The sequence below is a fragment of the Sciurus carolinensis genome, chromosome 12, assembly GCF_902686445.1.
Source record: "Sciurus carolinensis chromosome 12, mSciCar1.2, whole genome shotgun sequence".
Lineage (NCBI taxonomy): Eukaryota > Metazoa > Chordata > Mammalia > Rodentia > Sciuridae > Sciurus > Sciurus carolinensis.
In genome coordinates, this window is record NC_062224.1 from 53,377,259 (window position 1) to 53,400,085 (window position 22,827).

The 22,827-nt window shown below is 36.2% G+C and overlaps 2 pseudogenes; both read left to right on the top strand.

Annotated features, from left to right (window-relative positions):
* The first annotated feature begins 2,439 nt into the window (after positions 1 to 2,439).
* Positions 2,440 to 3,223, top strand: LOC124961331 (TLE family member 5-like; annotated as a pseudogene).
* Positions 3,224 to 3,259: 36 nt separating this feature from the next.
* On the top strand, positions 3,260 to 16,205 carry LOC124961333 (protein SET-like; annotated as a pseudogene).
* Positions 16,206 to 22,827: the final 6,622 nt, after the last annotated feature.

The window sequence follows — 22,827 nt, forward strand, 5'->3', positions numbered from 1 at the left end:
TTAATGTTTTGAAGAATCTCCATACTGCTTTCCACAGTGACTACTACACCATTTATCATTCCCACTTACAATGTACAATAGGTTTCAATTTTTCTAGATCCTTACCAACATTTAGTCTTTTGTTTCTTGATCATGGTCATTCTAACAGTGTGAAATAATTTCTCATTTTGCCATTAATTTGCATTTTCCTGGTTATTACTGTTCTTCATCATCTTTTCTATACCTATTGTCCATGTGTATGTCTTCTTTGGAGAAATATCTATTCAGGTTCTTAACCCATTTTTTTAAGAATCAATTTTTGTTTAACTTGTTTTATTTTCATGCCAGTGAATGTGAGAATTCCTTATATATTCTGGAAATTAACTCCTTACTTGATAAGTGGATTGCAGATATTTTCTTCCAAAACATCCATTGCTTTTCTACTTTGTGTATTATTTCCTTTGTTGTGAGAAAGAGTTTTCATTTAATGTAGTCCCATTTACCTATTTTACTTTTGTTATCTGTATTTCTGGGGTCACATCTATGAAATTATTGTGAGATTAATATCACAAAGCTCTTTCACATGCTTTCTTCTGGATGTTTGAGATTTCTGGTCTGCCTTTTAGGTCTTCAATTGATTTTGAATATGGCACAAGACAGTAATACACTTTCATCCTTTTGTACATAGTTATCCAGTTTTCCCAGTATCATTTGTTGAAGACACTATTCTTTATCCATTGAATATTTTTGGAACCCTTACCAAAAATAAGTTGAGTATAAAGATGGGGATTGATTTCTGGGCTTTCTATTCTAGACCATTGGTTGATATGTCTACTTTAATGCCACTACCATGCTATTTAATTATTATATCCTTGTAATATATGCTGAAGTTAGGAAAAGTTCTTTGTTCTTCTTGTTTGAGACTATTTTATCCTTTTAGGGTCCTTAGAGGATCTACAGAAATTTTAGTGCTGTTTTACTATTTTTGTAAAATACATTATAGGGATAGCAATAAATCTATAGATCACTTTGGTTAGTGTGAGCACTTTAACAGTGTTGTCTTCCAATCCATGAATAAAGGATGTCTTTCCATTTGTTTGATTTTTCTTTAATTTCTTTCATCAATGTTTTTATACTTTTTAGTGTAAAATTCTTTCATCTCTTTATTACTAAGTATTTTATTGTTTTTGGTGCTATTGTAAATGGGATTGTTTTTCTGATTTCCTATTTGTTATCAGTATATACAAACATAATGAATTTTGCATCCTACAACTTTACTGAATTCATCTATTAATTCAATCATTTTTGATGGCACCTTAGAGTTTTCTATATATAAGATTATGTCATTTGCATGCAGTGATAATTTTGCTTCTCCCTATTTGACTTGGATATCTTTTACAAGTGCCTAATTGCCCTCAATAGAAATTTGATTACTATGTTAAATAGAAGTGGTAAGTGCAGACATACATTGCTATAGATCCTAGAAAAAAGCCTTTTAGTTTTTTATCATTGTGTATGATATTACCCATGGGCTTTTAAAATTTAACCTTTATAATTTTGAGGCAATTTCTCTATTCCTAGTTTGTTTAGAGTTTTGCTCATGAAAGTTTGTCAAATTTTGTCAAAATGCTTTTTCCATATCTGTTGAGATTATCATATGATTTTTATCCTTTATTTTGTTCAAGGAGTGTATCATTTTAATTGATGATATATTTAACCTTCCTTGTATCTCAGAAATAAATCTCACTTGGCCATGTGTATGATCTTTAAATATGCTATTAAATTTCATTTATTAAGGCTTCTTGAAAAATTTTAAATATATGTTCATCAGGATTATTGGCCTGTAGTTCTCCTTTCCTTTGTAGTGTCTTTGACTTTGGTATTAGGATAATTCTGGCCACATCAGATCACTTTGGAAGTGTTTCCTCCTCTTCTATTTCTTGGAAAAGTTTGAGCAGGATTAGATTTAATTCTTTTTAAAATATTTGGTAGAGTTTATCAGTGAAGCTACCTGGTCCTGAACTTTTCTTCATTGAAATGTTTTTGATGATTGGTTCAACCTCATTACTGACAGTCCTGTTCAGGTTTTCTATTTCTTCATAATTCAGTCTTGGTAGGCTGGGTTTCTAGTAAAGTATCCATTTGTTCTAGATTATCCAACTCTTTGGTGTATAATCGTCCATAATATTCTCATTATCCTTTTCATTGCAGCAGTATCAGTTAAATTATCTCTTCTGTCATTCTGATTTTATTTGAGACTTTTCTCTCTTCTGCTTTGTTCCTTAGCCTAGATAAAGATCTGTTAATATTGCTTATTTTTTCCAAAACCAATTCTTGAGGAAGCGGGCGCGACCGGGTGCGGAGGCTGCGGCCCGGGAGCTGCGGATGGCCGCCTGGCGCCTGGAGCAGCCCGAGCCTGAAGCACAGCCAGGAAGCAGCGTGCCCCCCGCCGTGCCTGACATGATGTTTCCACAAAGTCGGCTCCTCGCACCTACCCCAGCAGTTCAAGTTCACCACCTCGGACTCCTGCGACCCCATAAAAGACGAGTTCCAGTTTCTGCAGGCCCAGTACCACAGCCTGAAGCTGGAGTGTGACAAGCTGGCCAGTGAGAAGTCTGAGTGCAGCGTCATTATGTGATGTACTGCGAGATGTCCTAGGGCCTGAACATCGAGATGCACAAGCAGGCTGAAATCGTCAAGAGACTCAACGGGGCATCTGTGCCCAGGTCCTGCCCTACCTGTCCCAGGAGCACCAGCAGCAGGTCTTGGGAGCCATCGAGAGGGCCAAGCAGGTCACTGCGCCTGAGCTCAACTCCATCATCCGACAGCAGCTCCAGGCGCACCGGCTGTCCAGTTCCAGGCCCTGGCGCTGCCCCTGACGCCCCTGCCCGTAGGGCTGCAGCCCGGGTCGCTGCCGGCCCTGAGCGCAGGCACCCGCCTGCTGTCACTGTCGGCGCTGGGCTCGCAGGCGCACCTCTCCAAGGACAAGAACGGCCACGACGGGGACGCCCACCAGGAGGACGACGGGAGCAGTCGGATTAGCTGTGACTGGCCGGCCGGGGAAGGTGGAAGGGGACACAGGGGGACAGACCCGGACGCACAGTGCAGCTGTGTGGCCGGCGTAGCTCGGGACCGCCAGGCTCCGCGGTATTTACAGTCGCGCCGGCTGGGGCCCGGGCCCTGCGGCACAGCCCCCTGGCTTCGCTCCCGCCCAGCCCGGCCTCTTTCCTCCCCCGCAGCCTGAACAGGTGACACCTGCCCAGGTGGGCCATGCCGAGGGATGGAGGGCAACCGGGGGACCAAGTCCGCGGGAGCAGAACCTCGAGAAACCCCAGACTCCCAGCACTCCCCTCCCGCACACGCCGCCGCCGCCCACCCTGGCACTGCATGCGACCCCTCGCTGCCGGGCACCCGAGTGGTCCAGGACCTACCTGCTCCTCCTCCGCCTCCGCCTCCCCGGTCAGTTGCAGACGCCTGGTCCCTTCCCTTCGACCATGAGGGGGCGAAGGGCAGAGAGCTTAGCTGGACACGCAGGGTGTGGGGGCGACCCACGATTTCCCTTCTCCCCTTCCCAAATAAAGATGAGGGTACAAACAAACAAAAAAACCCAATTCTTAAGTTTCATTGATTCTTTCTGTTTTTTTTTTTTTTCCTATTCTCTATTTTGTTTATTTCTGAGCTAATCTTTATTCTTTCTTTCTTTCTGCAACTGTAACCTTAGTTTCTTCTTCTCTATTTCCTTATAGTGTGAGATGAGGTAATTTAGATCATTTTTCTCTTTTAAATAGCAATTTTCACTATAATAATTCCTCCATACTGTGCTTGCTACATTAGTTGTAGTATGCTATATTTTTGTTTTTGTTAGTCTCAAATATTTTTAATTTTCCTTTTGATATCATTTTGATCCTTTGTTCAAACATGTCTATTTCCACACATTTTTAAAGTTTCCAGTTTTCATTCAACTATTGATATCTACTTTCATTACATTATGTTCAGAAGGGGTACCTGTTGTGACTTCAATCTTCTCAAATTAGTTGATTTCTTTTTTGATCTAATACATGATCTGTTCTTCAGAATGTTCCTTGTGTATTCTTTAGAAGAATGTGTATTCTACTGCTCTTGGGTGGAATGTGAGATCCATTTGTCCTACAGTGCTGTTCAACTCTGCTTTGCTGTTACCATTTTTGCTGATTATTATTTCAATATAGTTGTTCTATCTATTATTGAAAATGGGACTTTTAAAGTCTCATAATATTATTGTATTGCTAGCTACTCCTACTAGTTCTGATAATATTTGGTTCAAATGATTAAGTGCTCTGATATTGGGTACATACAGCATTTGTAATTTGTATATCTTCCTGGTAAATCAACACCTTTTTCATTGCATAAAGTACTTTGTATATTTTAAGAGTTGTGATTTGAGCCTATTTTATTGGATGCAACTATTGCCCACTCACCTCTCTCTTTTAGTTGCCATTTGTATGGAATATCTTTTCCATCTCTTCACTATAAGTCTATATGTGTTATTATATCTAAAATGAGTTTCTTATGAATAGCATACAGTTATATCTTGTTTTAATTTCATCCATTCAATTACTCTTTTATGATTGGGGAGTTTAATCCACTTACTTTGAAGGATTATTTCCATTTTATTAATGGTTTTTCATTTATCTTACAGTTCTTTTGCCCCTCTTTATTTCTCTGCTGTCCTTTATGTTTTATTGATGTTTTATATTGATGTGCTTTGATTTCTTTGTGTGTGTATGTGTGTGTGTGTAAATTCTATAGGTATTTCCTTTGTTGCTACCATAAGGCTTGTATAAAAGATCTTGTTATAACACTGCACTTTAAGGTTGATATCAGCTTTAATCATACATGAAAATTCTACATTTTTACAACTGCCACCCCACTAACATGTTGGTTATAGTTGTTTGTATTTCTTGTATCTTTTGAAATTATATAATACAATAATGCAGTCTTCTGTGTTTGTCTATATATTTACCTTTACCAATGAGTTTTATACTTTCTTATACTATCTTGTCTTTGTTTTTAGGATTTCTTGTAATGCATGTCTAGTGATGATAAAATACTTCAGTTTTTATTTGTCTGACAATGTCTTTATCTCTTCTTCATTTTTTGAAGGAGAGTTTTATCAGTAATAGTATTCTTAATTAGAAGATTATTTTTTCCCTTTCAGAATTTGAGATATCTTTCCACTCTCTGATGTCCATAGAAAAATCTGCTATGTTCATGTAAGTTTCCATTTACAAAACAAGTTGCGTTTCTTTCTGCATTCAAAATTCTTTTGTCTTTAATTTTGAAAATTTTAGTATAATGTGTCTCAGTGTTGATTTATTTGTATACATTTTAATTGAATTTACTAATGGAATGGGATGCCCCTTTTGTTCCACAGATTTAGGAAATTTTCAGTGTACACTTTCTGGTCCTTTCCCTTCTTCTGACCCTTTCACAATGTATATGAAATTGATGGTATCTAATAAATCCCTGTAGCTTTCTTCATTCTTTTTTTTTGTTGTTATTTTTTAAATTACTCTTCACTCCTCTGACTGAATAATTTCTGATGACCAGTCCTGAGGTTCATTGAACCTTTATTTTGCTTAACTTAGTCTGCTAATGAAGACCTCTAGTGATTTTTTTTTTTTTTTTAGTTCAGTTACTATATTCTTAAGTTCAAGAATCTTGGCACTTTTAAATATTTTCTTTATCTTTGTTGAGATTCTCATTTTGCTCATGAATTTTTCTGCTTACTTTTGTGTGCATATTTTTGACACTTATTTTGAATTCTCTGTCAAGCAAATCCTACTTCTTTTGGGTCAGTATCTAGAAATTTACTTTTTCCCTTTTGGGGAACATATTTCTTATTTCTTCATTTTCCTTGATTCCTTAACGATACTTTACACAATAGACAAAACAGCCATCTCTATCAGTCTTCACGGACTAACCTCATATAGGAGAGGACCCTCATCAAATCGGTTTGGCCAGAGATTCTAGGTGCCTACCCAAACTTTCTGCAGTCCAATCCACTTTTTTTTTCTTTGTAGTCCCAAGATATTTAGGGTATACTGGATCCTATTTAGAGTTACTGGATTCTTTAGTATCAAATGATACCAAAGCCCAGTGTTTTCTCAGGAAGCCCTCAGAAAACTTGGATTATTGGACATTCTGTCCAACTCTTTCTTTCCCCAGGGAGAAGTTGAGATCTGGGAGTTTTGTTTGTTTGCTTGTTTTGCTTTTTGCCTCTTCACTCTTTGCTGAGTCAGGGGAAAGGGTCATGGACACTAGATGCACGTTAATTCAAATAACCATCTTTCTTCTCAGTGACCTCCAGCTGGTGATCCCATCAGTGCTAGAAGCAGATTGAACAGGATGCAGTCCTCTTGCTAGTCCCAGGAAAAGTCGGATCATTGGACATGTGTTGCAACTCTGAGGCCTTAGACACATCGTCTATGGCTTTCCCTCTCTAAATAGAAGCTGGGGGCTAATACTTACCTGCCAATTATATGGAACAATACTGGAGGTGGATGGGGATTATGCGAGAAAGTGTTTCAGATTTCCTCACCAGCTTGGATGTATATAGTTTCATACACACCTAGAGTGTAGGAACCTTTCAACTACTTTTTGGATTTCTTGTGAAAGAATTTTTCTATTACTGTTGACTGATGTGCTCAAGGGGGAAAGAAGGTCCAGGGTTTCTTATTCTGCCATCTTCCTGATATCCCATTATAATTTTAAATGCAGACATATTTCAATTTATCAGTTGCACTTTTATTATTTGTTTCTATGTACACACTTGTTATGGTGTGAGGTGTCCCCCAAAAGATCATGTGTGAGACAATGCAAGAAGGTTCAGAGAAGAAATGATTGGGTTACAAGAACCTTAACCCAATCAGTGGATTAATCACCTGATGGGATTAATTGGGTGGTAAACTGAAGGAAGGTTGGGTGTGGCTGGAGGAGGTAGGGCATTGGGGGTGTGGCTTTGGAGTATATATTTGTATCTGGTGAGTGAAGTCTCTCTGCTTCCTGATCACCATGTGAGCTGCTTCCCTCTGCCATACTCTTCCACAATGATGTTTAGCCTCACCTTGAGTCCCGAGGAATGGACCTGGCTGTCTATGGATTGAGACCTCTGAAACCATGAGCCTCCAGATAAACTTTCCCACCTCTAAGATTTTGCTGGTCGGTCTTTTTGTCACAGTGGTGAAAAAACTGACTAAAACAACACTAATCAAAATACTTAAGATACCTGAAGAGTAACATACATTACCATATAATTTACAGTAGGAAAAATATGGAACAATGAATATGTACATCAGTAGAAAAATTGTTAAACTAAATATATTGTTTTCAAAAAGCACTATGTTGTGATAAGATAGGATTATATAGGCTGATATTAAATTTTTTCTGATTTATTAATTAATAGTCCAAAATCCATGTGCAGTTTGGTGTAAATAGTTCAATTGCATTTAGGAATATAAAAGGACATTGCACATACAGATTTATACAAACATATTATTTTCATTTTACCTAAGGATGCATATAAAATCATTACCTATGGTAATGTTTGAAAATGATTGTGAGGTGAGATTACTTCATCTTTTCATTTACTGCTTCTGTTGTACTATGTGCCTAATATATATACCCAATTTATACATATTGTGAATTTTAGGTCTGAATTTACAGCAGGGTTTGATAATTAGCAGACGTTCAACAAGTGCCCAATCTTTTCACTTTGTCTTGTCACAAAATTAATACCAAAGTCCTCTACATCATTTTCTAAAATTTTTCTTCCATGAAAGTTGATGCATGACAATCTATATTGTTATTCTGTTTTAAATTTTGGCATACAATATGTTGTTTTATTTTCTAGATTGATTTGAAGTAAAAAAAGTTATTAAAATTTTTTTCTCTTAAAGTATCTTCCAGTTTAAATTGGAGCATATATTTAATGCAGGAATTTAAAAAATAGTCTCACTGATTATTATTTCTTTAGGTAAAAACACAAAGTTGCTACCAATCATTCTAATGCTGTCTGACAAAGTTTACTTTCTAATATCCCAGTTAATAAAAAATAAGAATGTTTTCACCAAAACCACGTGAAAGAGAAGAAAATAGAAGAGAAGAGAAGAATGGAAAACCCTCTCTTCTTGGGAGGCCAGCATGACATAGAACAGAACAGGTCAGAAGTGTGTTAGAGAGTATGATCCATCTTGTCTGCATGAACTCGTGCTATACCTGAATTATTGCCTTTCTACTCTAGAAGATATTTTCTTTGGTATTTTAAATTATTTAGTCTGGTTTTGGTCACCTGTGGAAAATCACAGTATAAATTGCCTAATTTCAGTGTATTTGTATGGCAATCCTTGAAAACCAAATGTGGTCTAGCGTAAATTATTCCAAAGTGTTCAAAGAAAAGATTTAGACTTTATAGACACTGGCCATGCTGCCATGTGTCTGCTGCCCTCTCTACCTCATGGCAACAAGGGAGTCATTGTTAAAGGCAGCATGAACTCCTCAGGAGCAAGTCCATAGAATGCTTTCCTGGAATGTAGGTAGACAAACCCTAGTAAATACACAAAGCTTTTAATCAAACTTGAAAGTTCCTTTGGGACCCCCTAAAACTGTTAGTTCCAACTAAACTTATGCTTAAGACATGTTCAGGTTGAGAGGAAATTTTTAAGCAACATATTAAAATACTTGTACAAATGGATACAACCTGAATGGTAAGAATATAGAATCTCACCTGCATGATGTTAGAGCTGGGGGGAAAATAAAAAAAAAAAACCTACAGAGGAAATCTCTAATAGCCATTTCATTTATTAAAGAGTAAGCATTAAGTTTTGCTGCCTTGCCTAAGTTGATGGAAGAAGTTAATATGATATTCAAGAAAAACATCTAGGTCCTATCTCTCCCATGGAATGTGCAATGAAGTGAATTAAAGGATATGCACTAGAGAATATATTAATCTTGAACTACTTAAAATAAAGGTGATTGTGGAAAACTTGAAATAATATAGAACCAATTCTAAATCTTGCCGGGGTCACTTGATTCCCTTTCCTAACAACCATTCATCAGAGCCAAAATGCTTATCTAAATTCACTCTCTTTCTTTCCTAAGTGGATCTAGCAAACTCTCAGAATACATAACAGTTTCAAAACACCAAAAGCACATGGGTACAGTGGGCAGAGGAATGGGAACTTTTAGAGGTCTAAGTGGAGTGACATTTCAAGGCAGCGAAGAAAGACCCATTATGAAGGCTTCTTGGGAGAGACACTTGAATGCATTTTGAAGGAAAAGAAATGAGATAGCCATGTAGATCAGAGAGAAGGACATCCAGACCTGATGGAAAATATCATGAGTTTAAAATGAAATTGATACACTAAACTACCAAGCATGATGGCTTTGCCTCATCAAACACTGCAGAGTTTCCCTATTTTCCCTTGTGATTACAGGGTTGGTCAGTAGTTGCAGCTCACTGCTTCTGCCCAGCATCATGTTTACTTTAATACATATTGTTAGCCCAGGAAAAGATCCAAATTCAAAATTAAAAAAAAATACTAATAAATGGGCATGAGTTTCACACCATCTCAAAGTTGAAAAACTGTAAATCCAGCCTAGGATTGAAGCAGACACATAATATAGAGAACTTTGAATACCATGCTGAATTTCAACTTGATTTGAATGTTGACCATGGGCTTTTAAAGCAGTCATTCTGTGGTCATGTGAAAATCAAAGTAAAACAAGTACAAAGAATTTTTTTAAAAACTGACAAAGTAAAGTGAGACATTTTAATATAGACCCAAGGCTGCCAAGGGAGCTTGGTTAGAAGAAATGAAGAGATTGAAGAAAGGAAAATCTGATTGTCATTCAGATTTTCTTCTTGCAGGCAATGCATTTCTAAAGTGGAATATACACAGGGACTGTGGATGAAAAAAACACTTTCTGTTTATCCTTCCTGTTCTACTGTGAGTTCTAGAACTAGAGGATTTGTTCAGCCATTGTAATTATCTCAGTCCAGTCACATCTAAGACCTCATGATATTTCAAAGTTTGCAGCACTTTTGAAACGTTGCACTTTAGTACCTTTGTAAAGTGTTTAAAGAAAAGTCAGGGAGTTTGAAGTTTGTTATATTCAGTTGCCATTTTGATGTGAACATCATTGTTTATTCTCTCTTTAACACTTTCTTAACTTTTCACAAACTTAACAAACCTGATTTTCTTATTCTATAGACACAAATATTAAGTAAATATTTATTTCCACATACTACAGTGATGCAGCCACATCAGTATTTACAGCAGTTCAATTCACAATAGCTAAATGATGGAACCAATTTGGTGCCCTTAAATAGATGAATGGATAAAGAAAATGTGGTACATATATGTGATGGAATATTACTCAGTCATAAAGAAGAATGAAGTTATGGCATTTGTGGGTAAATGGATGGAGCTGGAGAATATCATACTTGATGAAATAAGCCAATCCCAAAAAACCAAAGACCAAATGTTTTATCTGATATGCAAATGCTAATTCACAATAATGTAGAGCTTAGGGAAGAATAGAAGTACTTTGAATTATACAAAGGGGAATGAAGGGAAGTTAGGGTGAATGGGAATAGGAAAGATAGTAGAATAAATTGGACAATTACTAGCCTATATGCATATATGATTACACGACCAATGTAATTCTACACCATGTACAACCAGAAGAATAAGAAGTTATATTCCATGTATGTATAATATGTCAAAATACATTCTACTATCATGTATAACTAGCTAGAACAAATTTAAAAATTAAGATTAAAATAATGTGTTTCTAGCATAGCACCTCAGCTAATGTAAGATATTTAAGTCTTCATTTTTTGGAGGAGTGTAGACATGGAAAATGAGTCAAGGTGATACTTCAAAACCTCTGAACTGAGACCATAACTAAATGCCATTATATGAAGCAAGAAAGTTTTGCATTTGGTAAGTCTTCTCTTGTCATCAGTAATCAGAAAGTTTAGAGCAGTTATGTAGTCCATCTTTAACTCATTAACTGTGTCAAGCTGTGGAGTAGACATTTGTGTAAATTGATTTTACATTAATTGATCATTTTCAGTCACTCAAGTTAATTCCTATTTTCAGAAAAACAATCCCATGTTCATGCAAGTGAGGTCAAATCATTTTTTAAAACAAGGAGTATAAATTTTGAGATAGACTCTATATAGGAAGAACTTCCTCCCTTCTGCTTCACAGTAGAAATGAGATTCCAGTATTTCCAAAGAAATTTCCTGGACTAAAAGGAATCATTAACTGAGTTTGCTAAAGTTATCCAGTTTCCACAGAGTATTTGTGCTTCTGCTTTTCTCCTTAAATTCTAAACTTGTCTCAGTTTAATGGGGTTACAAATGTTATCATTAGACTTCCCATCTTGAGTTCATATGAAAATAAAATTTACCCTCTGCTAAACCACAAAGTAAATAAATAATTAATTACATTTCTGCTTTGGCAGCTGGTTGAGGAACTAGAAATGAGCCAGAAAATGTTATTTTACTTTCTAAAACACGAAAAGAATATTAAAGATTAGTATATTTGGTCACTGAGCTAAAGAATCCTGGCAGAGAGCTTTTTCCGAATCACTAAAGGTCTACCTTTAATATGAAATAATTAACAACTTTTTCTTCATCTCTGTTTCCTTCCCTACTTTTTTCCTTTTTAAAACAGATTAGTTAACTCTAGTGGAGTTAGCACCACAGATTCCTTCTTCTGAACTGAGGCATTCATTTTCCCAGCTAGTTGGAATGTTGGAGTTGATGGCTATCTGCGGGGTCCCTCTTCAGGAACTGATCTCGGCTAAAAGCTCCTCCCAGATGACAGTAGAAGTCATGAAAAATTGAAAGATGTGGCCAAAGTGCTAAAAATAAATAAAGGCCAACCTAGAATTCAACAACCTACTAAGTGAAGATTTAAGGGTGTGACAAACAAAAGAATCTGAGATAAGAGAAGATACAGAGAATTTGCCCTTAATTGTTGAAAGAACTATATAAGGAATTTGAACCCAGAGAAGGGAGTGAAATGAAGGAACTAAAGAAAGATAAGCATGCTAGAAAATCTGTACAACACAACAGTAATCGTAATGATCTAAGTGTAGAGAAACATAGTAAAAGTGCTGAACAATAATATTACAAGAGTTGGTAGAGGTGATCTGATTTAAAGTATACTAAGATTCCTATGTCAACTGGGAGGACAAAAGGAGTAGTGACTAACTTCAAACACAATAAATCAAGTATGCATATCAAAAATGTAAGGGCAATCACAAAAATATTGAATGTTTAATTTCTAGACAAGCAGTAGGAAATTAAGTGGATCTTGATCAATCGACCAGATGGCATAAAAGGAGACGACACCAATAGAAAGAGTAAGTGTTATGAAAGTCATGATGACCCCTGGGAGTGTTCTTTCCATGTCTGAGATCTTCATTTCCCAGAGACCAGGAGTGTTAACTATTGATGGGAGATATCTTGTTCTGGTTTACTCCTTTTCTCTGTTGACAGAATACATTAATTGACTGGTCAGTGCACTTGCAAGTGCCCAGTTCAACTGTGGCAAGATGATATGAATCTTCAGAGCCATCTGAGTTCCAGAACCCCCCATGGGATGAACTGCAGCTTTTGCTCCAAATGCATCACAGTTCAATTTCTTGCTCTGTCAAGTGCAGCTTCCTAAATATCTAACCTCTTAATTCTGCAATCAGCCTTGACATGTATTATCTGTGTGACTTTAAACTCCTTTGACCTCATTTTCTTCATCTGTAGAATTAGATTACCATGGTAGTTAAATAGGAGGTACCTAATAGTATTCGATAATATTGTTCACTCTATATGGAAACACAATAATATGAATATTGAAAGAAAAAAGATAAAAGTAGAATAGCTTTGTTTTACCTAAAGCTTTGAAAAGAGGTGGTAATGAAGTTTGAACTTGAAAGATGACTAAGACAGTGTCAAGCAGGAAACAGATGAAATATTAGACTGAATATGAACCAAATCACAAATACATAACAAACTACAACTAATTTGCTTGGGATGGTCTCCAGACAAAAGTAGCAGGAGGTAAGGATGGAAAGACTGGGCTTGCCAGTGCAACTTGGATTTTACTCTGAAGTATGCAATCTGAGGTTATTATACCTTTACAAATAAAGGAATGACATCATCAGACATGAATTTTTAAAAATCTAACAGTGGCAAGGATATATTAAAAAGCTAAAATATGGGGCTGGGGTTTTGGCTTAATGATAAAGTGCTTGCCTAGCATGTGTGAATTCAATCCTCAGCACCACATATAAATAAATAAAATAAGATCCATTGACAACTAAAAAAATATTTAAAATAAAGAGAAAAGATACAAAAATCCAGAAGCCAGAAGATATGCAAAATATCTATTTCTTTGGTCCAAGCAAAAGACAGGACCAGGCTTAACTAGCTCAGAAGCAGAAAAAAGACTGAATGACAGAATTTAGAAAACTTCCAAGGCAAAATAGAAAGAATTTGGGATGCATAACTGGAAAGAAAGAAAAAAGTGTCAAAGCCAGTCTCTAAGCGTTCCAGCTTAAGTAAGGGATTGAAAAATGAGAGACAAGTTTCATTTTGAACATGATTAGCAAAAAATTATACAAGGGGATTAGAGTGAAAGAGGCTAAATTAAACTTCAAACAGGGCAATACTGGAAGAGTGGTGTCATTGTACAAGGGAATAGTCATCTACCAGTGTGTCTGGGAAATACTCTTCTACCTGGTTAGGTTAGCATATTCCTTTCCTATGGAAAACAAGCACTTAGACATTGAACACATAACAAGTCATAGTACTTCATTCTGAATACCTGAATAGGGATTTCAATAGACAATCAGACTGCTTTCCATGCACTGTTTACCAATAATTTATAATATGCACAAACAGCCTTCTCGATTAGATTTATATCCAAGCATTTAAATTAAGATCCACTTAGTCTGATGCCTCAGAGTCTAGCTGAAAAGATGCCAAAAGTTTGGCTTTTAAGTTTTGAGGCTTTGGGAGGATTAATTCGCCCAGCAGAAGCACAAAAATTCCATATGCCCAAGTTTGGATGCATTCGCTACTTCTGAAAGAAATAATGATGACACTATACTGACTTTGAAAATGAACAAATAGAAGGAAAAATCATAATACAAAGCCAAATTCGGATTCATTTGCACATATTTGGAACTTAAAAGACTTTTGTCAGCATTTGACTGAAGCCCTGTTGGAAACTATTTATGAGTCATTTCTAGAAAGCTCTTTTCAGGATGCTCAGCTTTGAATTGCATCTAAAGCCCTGATTTGCTTTCCCAGATCATATAACAGATTGACTGACTTTCTGTATTTGTGTCCCTGAAGCCCCTGTCAACAGGACAAGTGTAAAACCATCTTTAAATCTACTGAAAACATAAAGCCTAAGATGAAATTTAGTACTTTCACTCTTAACTGAAAAAGACTTGGATTTAGAAGAAGGCAGACAGGAATTAAATTTGAAAAATTCATCTGGATATAAAAGCAATTCATTCTTAGACCTTAAAATGTGCCTATGAGAAATTAAGTACCTAAAAGTTTCAATAGTATTCTTAAATATCAAATAGTTCCAGTGGCAATTTTACAGAAAATATTACATGTATTTCATTACAAAACTGAGTTTTATTGTCAGAATATATTTATTACCATTTTCCACTAAATCGATGGACCTCTTTTTCTGAAAATTCATATTGTAACCATTCATGTTGACGTTTCTCCAAGTAATCAGCATTCACTGAGTTTGTAGAGATGCTGAAATGTTCTTGATAAAACAAAAGTAAAAATATTTTTATAACATATCTAAACTATTGTGTTTCAAGAATTATAGAAGGTGTCAATGACAAAGGTGGGGCATTCTGGCAAAGATGAATTATGAATATCACTACCTATATACCTGACCCAAAGTGATCCCCCAGAGATCAATATGACCAACAACTAGTACTATTTTTTTTTTTTTTTTTTAAACAATTCTGATCATCCATTTAAAGTTTCTACAAATAGAGCGAGACGGGCGCGGAGCGCCAGGGAGGGAGCCCAGTCGCCCGCTGCCGCCTCCAATCCGCGAGCAGGAGCCCCGGCCGGCCCCGTACGCCGCCCCGCCCCTCCCTCGACGTCAGGCGGCGAGGGGGAGTGAGGGTGGGCGGGCGAGGGGGAGGGCGAGCGAGCGCCGGGAGGAGGCGGCCGGACGGAGCGGGCGCCTGCGCCTGTGGCCGGGGTGCGGGGTGCGGGGTGCGGGGTGCGGGGTGGGTGGGCGGGTAGCCGCTGCCCGCCCCCTTCGCCTTCGCTTCTCTCCCCCTCCACGCTCCCAGCCCCGCAGCGGAGCAGCGCCGTGTTGGCGCCCGCGGCCAAAGTCAATAAAAAGGAGCTCAACTCCAACCACGACGGGGCCACCAGACCTCAGAAAAAGAACAAGAAGCAATCGAACAGATTGATGACGTACAAAGTGAAATAGACTTAATGAACAAGCCAGTGAGGAGATATCGAAAGTAGAACAGAAACATAACAAACCCCGCCAACCAATTTTTCAGCAGAGGTCAGAATTGATCGCCCAAATCCCAAATTTTTGGGTAACATTTGTCAACCATCCACATGTGTCTGCACTGCTTGGGGAGGAAGATGAAGAGGCGCTGCATTATTTGGTCAGAGTTGAAGTGACAGAATTTGAAGATATCAAATCAGGTTACAGAATAGATTTTTATTTTGATGAAAATCCTTACTTCGACAATAAAGTTCTCTTCAAAGAATTTCATCTTAATGAGAGCGGTGGTCCATCTTCAGAGTCCACTGAAATCAAATGGAAATCTGGAAAGGATTTGACGAAAACGTTCAAGTCAAACGCAGAATAAAACCAGCAGGAAGAGGCAGCATGAAGAACCAGAGGGCTTCTTTACCTGGTTACTGACCATTCTGATGCAGGTGCAGATGAGTTAGGAGAGGTCATCAAAGACGATATTTGGCCAAATTCATTGCAGTACTACTTGGTTCCTGATATGGATGATGAAGAAGGGGAAGGAGTAGAAGAAGATGATGATGATGAAGAAGAAGAAGGATTGGAAGATATTGATGAAGAAGGGATGAGGATGAAGGTGAAGATGAAGATGATGATGAAGGGGAGGAAGGAGAGGAGGATGAAGGAGATGACTAATTGAACACTGATGGATTCCAACCTTTTTTTCTTTCTTTCTCTTTCTTTTCTTTCTTTTCTCTCTCTTTCTTTCTTTCTTTTCCTCCCTCCCTTCTTCCTTCCTTTTTTTCTTACTTTCTTTCCTCTTTTTCAGTACCTGGGAGCAAGTTGCAGTCCTTTTTTTCTTTTTTCTCCCCCCCCCCCACTTGTGCTCCGTCGTCCAGTTCTTGAGGTCTCTTTTCTCAAACCATGGTTCTCAACTTATTTTGGGGGGAAAATACCTTGAGCAGAGTATAATGGGAAAAGAATCTACACCCTTCTGTTCTGAATTCATTTTTATCCCTTCCTGTCTCAAAACAAAAAAACTGTATGGAATCAACACCACCCTGCTCTGTGGGAAAAAAGAAAAACCTTCTGCTCTCTTCACTCTGCTGGAAGCTGGACAGTGCTAGGCCCCTGTGTAGTAGTGCATAGAATTCTAGCTTTTTTCCTCCTTTCTCTGTTTATTGGGCTCAGAGATTACACTGTGTCTGTATGTGAATATGGACAGTTAGCATTTACCAACATGTATCTATCTACTTTTTCTTGTTTAAAAAAGAAAAAAAAAAAACTTCAAAAATGGGGTTATAGAAGGTCAGCAAAGGGTGGGTTTGAGATGTTTGGGTGGGTTAAATGGGCATTTTGACAACATGGCTGCTCCTTTGGCATGTTTAATTGTGATGTTTAACGGACATCCTTACAGTTTAAGATGACACTTTTAAAATAAAATTCTCTCCTAATGATGACTTGAGCCCTGTTACTCGATGGGAGAATCAGCAGAACCTGTAGGATCTTAATTGGAATTGACATTCTCTATTGTAATTTTGTTTATTTTAAATTTTCTTTTTTGTTTTCACTGGAAAGGAAAGATGATGCTCAGCTTTAAACGTTAAAAATGTACAAGTTGCTTTGTTACAATAAAACTAAATGTGTACACAAAGAATTTGATGCTTTTTCTCTCAGAATAGATGTACTTTTAATATGACCTTCCAAGTTTGACTTGTATAATACCATCTTTGTCAAACTTTGTCACCCTAACATCGTATTTTTTGATACACTTTGCAGGATGACCTCAGGGCAATGTGGATTGAGTAAAGGAATTTGAATCAATGTCTTAATGTTTCCATAGCTGGGAAATATGGATGCAATTTGCTATTGGCTTCTGAAAATATACATGTCATTTGGGATACTAGAAACTCAAAACTGAGTTCTGAGTTATACCCTTGATTTTTATTGCAAATTGGCAGTTTTTAAAGTGGGCCTTCATTTACCTGGATATAGCAACGCTCGCTGTCACCATCAAACGGACCTGGTGCTCTAATGTCAAGTTGTACATGGGACAGTTCCTGACATGTCTTCATTGGCTCTATAAAGTGAGGCCAAGAAGATGGACTCTTAGAGTAAGAAGTCCATGCTGGTAGTCAGGAAGATGTTTTTGTCTCTTAAGTCCCAGGTATCTGGCATAAATCTCCATCGTCAATGTGTGGATCTGGGTGGGATGATAGACTCTGCTCTGTCTGCTCAATGCTGCTGTGCAGAGAGTAGCATTTTGAAAAGTTACCTGATGCATAAGCTTTTTTAATGCTGTTAAATATAGCTGAAATTAAATGCCACTTTTTCAGAGGTGAATTAATGGATAGCCTGGTCAAATTCAAAGCTTTTTGTTGTATAAAACTTTATATATGGAACTATTCCATCAATAGGCAAAGTGTAACCAAAACCTGTCTAGATGGATAGTATGTAATTTCTGCACAGGTCTCTGTTTAGTAAATACATCACTATATACTGGTTGGAATCTTGCTCCAATAAAGGAACATAAAGATTTTTGGGGGGGGAAGTTTCTAAAAATAACTTATTTTATTCTATATTTCTCTGATTTTCAGAGTCTAGAATGAGTATCATGTCAGTGCATCTATGAGGCTTGAAACATGTCCCTAAATTTCTTTACCAGTGCTCTCTTTGAGAGATAGGTAAAAAGTCCTGTCTTAGAATTCAAGTTCTGATTGCCTGACCAATGCAGTCACAGTAGAGGAAATGCTTTACCAGTTTCAGAGTCTAGGTCTTATAAAACTGGAAACTTCCACATTCTCTTGGCATACTCTCTCTTGGAATTCAGCCATATGCTATGAGAAAGTAAAGTTGCTCCAAGGAGATGGACATGTAGAGAAAAAAGCTACAGCCAGCCAATGTCAAGTGGAATAAAGATGAGTCATTTCCAACAAGTTCTTCTCAAACTCACAGATTCACAGAAAAAAGGCAATCAAAATGCCAAAATGGCCAGAATCATCAAAACAAAGAAAATATCTAGAATTTATGTCTTATATTTTGTGTTATGTATTATAAATTGTTATATACGTGAAGCATCACATATAAGTGCATCATATACAGTGAAATGTAAACACATGAAGACATTTAGAGCTGATTAGATACAATTGAAGATAAGTTTAATAAGCAGAAAATTAAATGGGAAAAATTGCATCAAATTTAACATAGAAGGAAAAAGGTATAGGGAATATGAAAGAAAGGTAAAGAGAAATGAAGATTTTTTGTGAGAAATGAGGAGTAAGCTTTTCCAAATCAGCAAAATGGAGGAATAGGTAGTATCAGGTCTCACACCCCATCAGGGACAAAAGCATCTCTTTGAAAACCTCAATCCTTGAAAAATAAGACTGAGACACAAGGGAAGACCAAAGAACTAAATATAAACCAAATTAGAAGTATAAGAAAAATTGTCTTACCTTCACTATGCAATCCCTCCTTAAGTCAACACAATGCCAGACAAAAAGAATTTCCCTGGGAGCATAGTCTCTTCAGGGGAAAAAGAACCAGATGGCAGATATACAAATTCCTTAAGCATTCTAAGATGCTTTTCAAGAAGCCCAGTGTGGTATCACTTTATGGGGAATATTTTGGGGAATGGCACATATAGACAGCCCAGGATCAAATAGAAACTAAGAAAGTTGTGAAAGTCATGTTAATCAGTGAACAAATCCTGGTGATACCTTTGTGTTCCTGCCAGCTGTTGCATCCGAGCAGAGATGCGGGCCAACTTCATAGCTTACCTGCAAAACTGAACTGGTTGTCTTCAGAAATGCACTAGGAAGTTGAACCATTTTGAGCCACTGATTAACATAACGGCTCAGAGTACAGTCTTGCCCAACTGCAGTTCCCAAATAGTGATCCCAAACAGAGAAGCCATCACAGCCTGACCAGAAGCCATCATCTATACCTAGCCAACAGTTCCCTTGAGCACAGAACCAGACAGTGCTGTTTCCAGACAACATAGCCCAGCCAACATCTATACCTTACATCAGAGCAAAGGCAATATCCCAGATAATTAGAGAATTCACAATAAGTTCTGCCTGCCCAGGGTCACCACTAGCATATACTAAATAGTGAAAGTCTCCAATATGTCTCTCAGAGAATTTTTTAGCAGAAACTGTACAGTCCAGGAGACAATGGGATGATATATTCTGAGTGCTGAAGGAAAATTGCCAATCAAAAATAATTTATCCAGCAAAACTGCTTTGTAGAAATGAAGAAGAAAAAAAACCTTTTCCTAATAAATAAAAGCTAAGGGAGTTCATTACCACTAGACTTGCCCTACAGGAATTGCCAAAGGGAGTTCTTTAAGTAGAAAAAAAGGCCAATAATTACTAAACATGAAACACACAAACACACAAAAAAATCTAATGGTGTTAGTAAAATAGAGCTATATTCAGAATATATTAGGGCTGTAATAATGTGTGTAAAGAAATTTTATTCCTAATATGAGAATTAAAAGACAAAACTATTAATAACAACTGTAACTAAAAATGAATTGTTGTTATAATTTCTGACACTTAAAAAATACAAAATGGGGGAAATAAGACTATATCATTGTTTTATGCAATCCAACTTAAGTTGCTACTAGCTTGAAATAAACTGTTACAAATATAAGACATTCTATGTAACCCTAAAGGTAACCACAAAAAAAAAAGAAGAAGAAGAAAATCAAAGCATACCACTATAGAAAAACATCAAGCCACAAAGGAAGATAGTAAAAGAGAAATTGGCTACAAAACAACCAGAAAAGTTAATATAATGACACTAGTTAGTGCTTACCTCTAAATAACTGCCTTGAATATAAATGGATAAAATTCTCCAATAAAAAGACACACAGTGTTGAATGAATAAAAAATTAAGACCCAACTGTATTCTGCTTAAAGACGCACCTCACTTTTAAGGACATACATAGACTAAAAGTGGAGAAATAGAAAAAGATATTTCAGGCAAATAAAATCAAAAGACATCAGGGTTAGGTAGCTATACTTACATCAGACAAAAGAGCCTTTAAGTCAATACTGCAAAAAGAAAAAAGGACATCATATAGTAATAGGGGGGTTAATTTATTAGGAGCATATTAAGATTATAAATATATATGTACTCAACTTTAAAATGCCCAGGTATATAAAACAAATATTTAAGGATATGAAGAGGACAGATTGTAGCACTAATAGTAGGGAACCTTACTACTCCACTTTCAACTATGGACAGATCTTAAAAACAGTAAATTAATAAAGAAACATTGGTCTTGAGCAATCCTATAAACCAAATGGACCTAGCAGATACATATAGAACATTCCATCTAACAGCAACAGAATGCACATTCTTCTTAAGCACACATGGAATATTCTCTGGGATAGATCACATATTAAGGCACAGAAAAAAATAAGAGACTGAAAGTACATCAAGTACAATATTATTCAGCTTGAAATCAATAAGAGGAATTTCAACAAACTCACAAATCCATAAAAATTAAACAAATTCAGAACAATCAACCAATGGACTAAAGAAGAAATGAAAATAGGTATTAACTAATACCTTAATAAAATTAAAATAGAAGCATAACATACCAAACTTTTGGTATAAAGTAAAAGCAGCTCTAACAGGAAAATTTGTAGCAATAAACATCCACATCAATAAAGAAGTATCTTAACTTGATATTGCTATTCAAGAAACTAAAACATGAAAAAGAAATTAAACCTATGTTAGCAGAAGGAAGGAAATAATATGATTAAAGTAGAAATAAATAGGAACTGGGGAGATAGCTCAGTCAGTAGAGTGCTTGCCTTGCAAGTACAAGGTCCTGAGTTTGATCCCCAGGACCACAAAAAAAAAAAAAAAAAAAAAAAAAATAGAAATAAATAAAATGGAAACTGGAAAAATAATGCAAAGATTGATAAAACTAAGACTTTGGTTTTTAAAAAGATTTTAATACATGAAAAAAACTTTAGCTAGACTAAGAAAATAAGAGAAAAGACTCATAATATAATAAAAAATAAAAGAGATGACAACTGGTAACAGTAATGTGAAAGATCATAAAAGACTACTATGAACACTTATGTCCATCAAATTGGATGATCTAGAAGAAATGGAGAAATTCTTAAATAAATGTGACCTACCAAACCGAATCAGGAAGAAATAAAAATTCTGAACAGACTAATAATGAGTAAGAAGATCAAATCAATAATAAATAGTCCAACATCAAAGAGCACCTTTATGGCATTCTGAATGAATTTTATAAAACATTTTAAGAAGAACCAATATCAATCCTTCTCAAACTCCCTCAACAAATTGAAGATGAGGAAGTAGTTCTAAACTCATTTTTACAAATCTAGCACTATCCTAATACCAAAGCCATACCAGTGCAATACAAGAAAATAAAATTATAGGCCAATATTCTTTAATATCATAAATGCAAAAATTCTTAAGAAAATATTAAAAAACTAAATTCAACAGCAAATTAAAAGTATCAAATTTCACCATCAAATCAAATGGGATTTACCTTGGGGATGCAAGATGGTTCAATATACACAAATCAATAAATGTGATACATCACATTAACAGAATGAAGAAAAAAATATTCATCTCATTAGATGCAGAAAGGAAATTAACAAAATTCAATATCCTTCCATGATAAAAATGATCAACCATAAAACATCGATGAAGGAAATTTAATAAGGCACAAGTAAATCAAAAGATATCCCATTTTCTTGGAATGGAAAATTTAATAATGGTACCTATACCAAAGTGATCTATAAACTTTAACATAATTCTTTTCAAAATTCCAATGTTATTTTTCATATAAAAAGAAAAAATCTTAATATTTATTTGGAAATCCCCCAACACACACACACACACACACACACACACACACACACCAACAACAACAAATTGGCAAGGTAATCTTAAGGAAAAAAAAAAAAAAACTTAACAATTTTGCTACCTGATTTCAAATGACACCACAAAACTGTGCAACTTAAAATAGCATGTTACTAGCAGAAATATATAATAATGATAGACACATCAGCCAATGAAATAAAAGAAAGCCCATAAATATACTCACTGTTTGGTGAATTGGATTTCAACAACAATGGCAAGAATACACAACAGTAGAAGGATAGTCTGAAATTAAACCCCCATCTCACCTCATATACCAAAAAATTAACTCATGAGGGATTAAATATTAAATATTTAAATGTAACACCAGAAAATGTAATACTATAAGAAGAAAATCTGACATGGGTCTTGGTGGTGAGTTTTTGGTTATTAACCCAAAAGC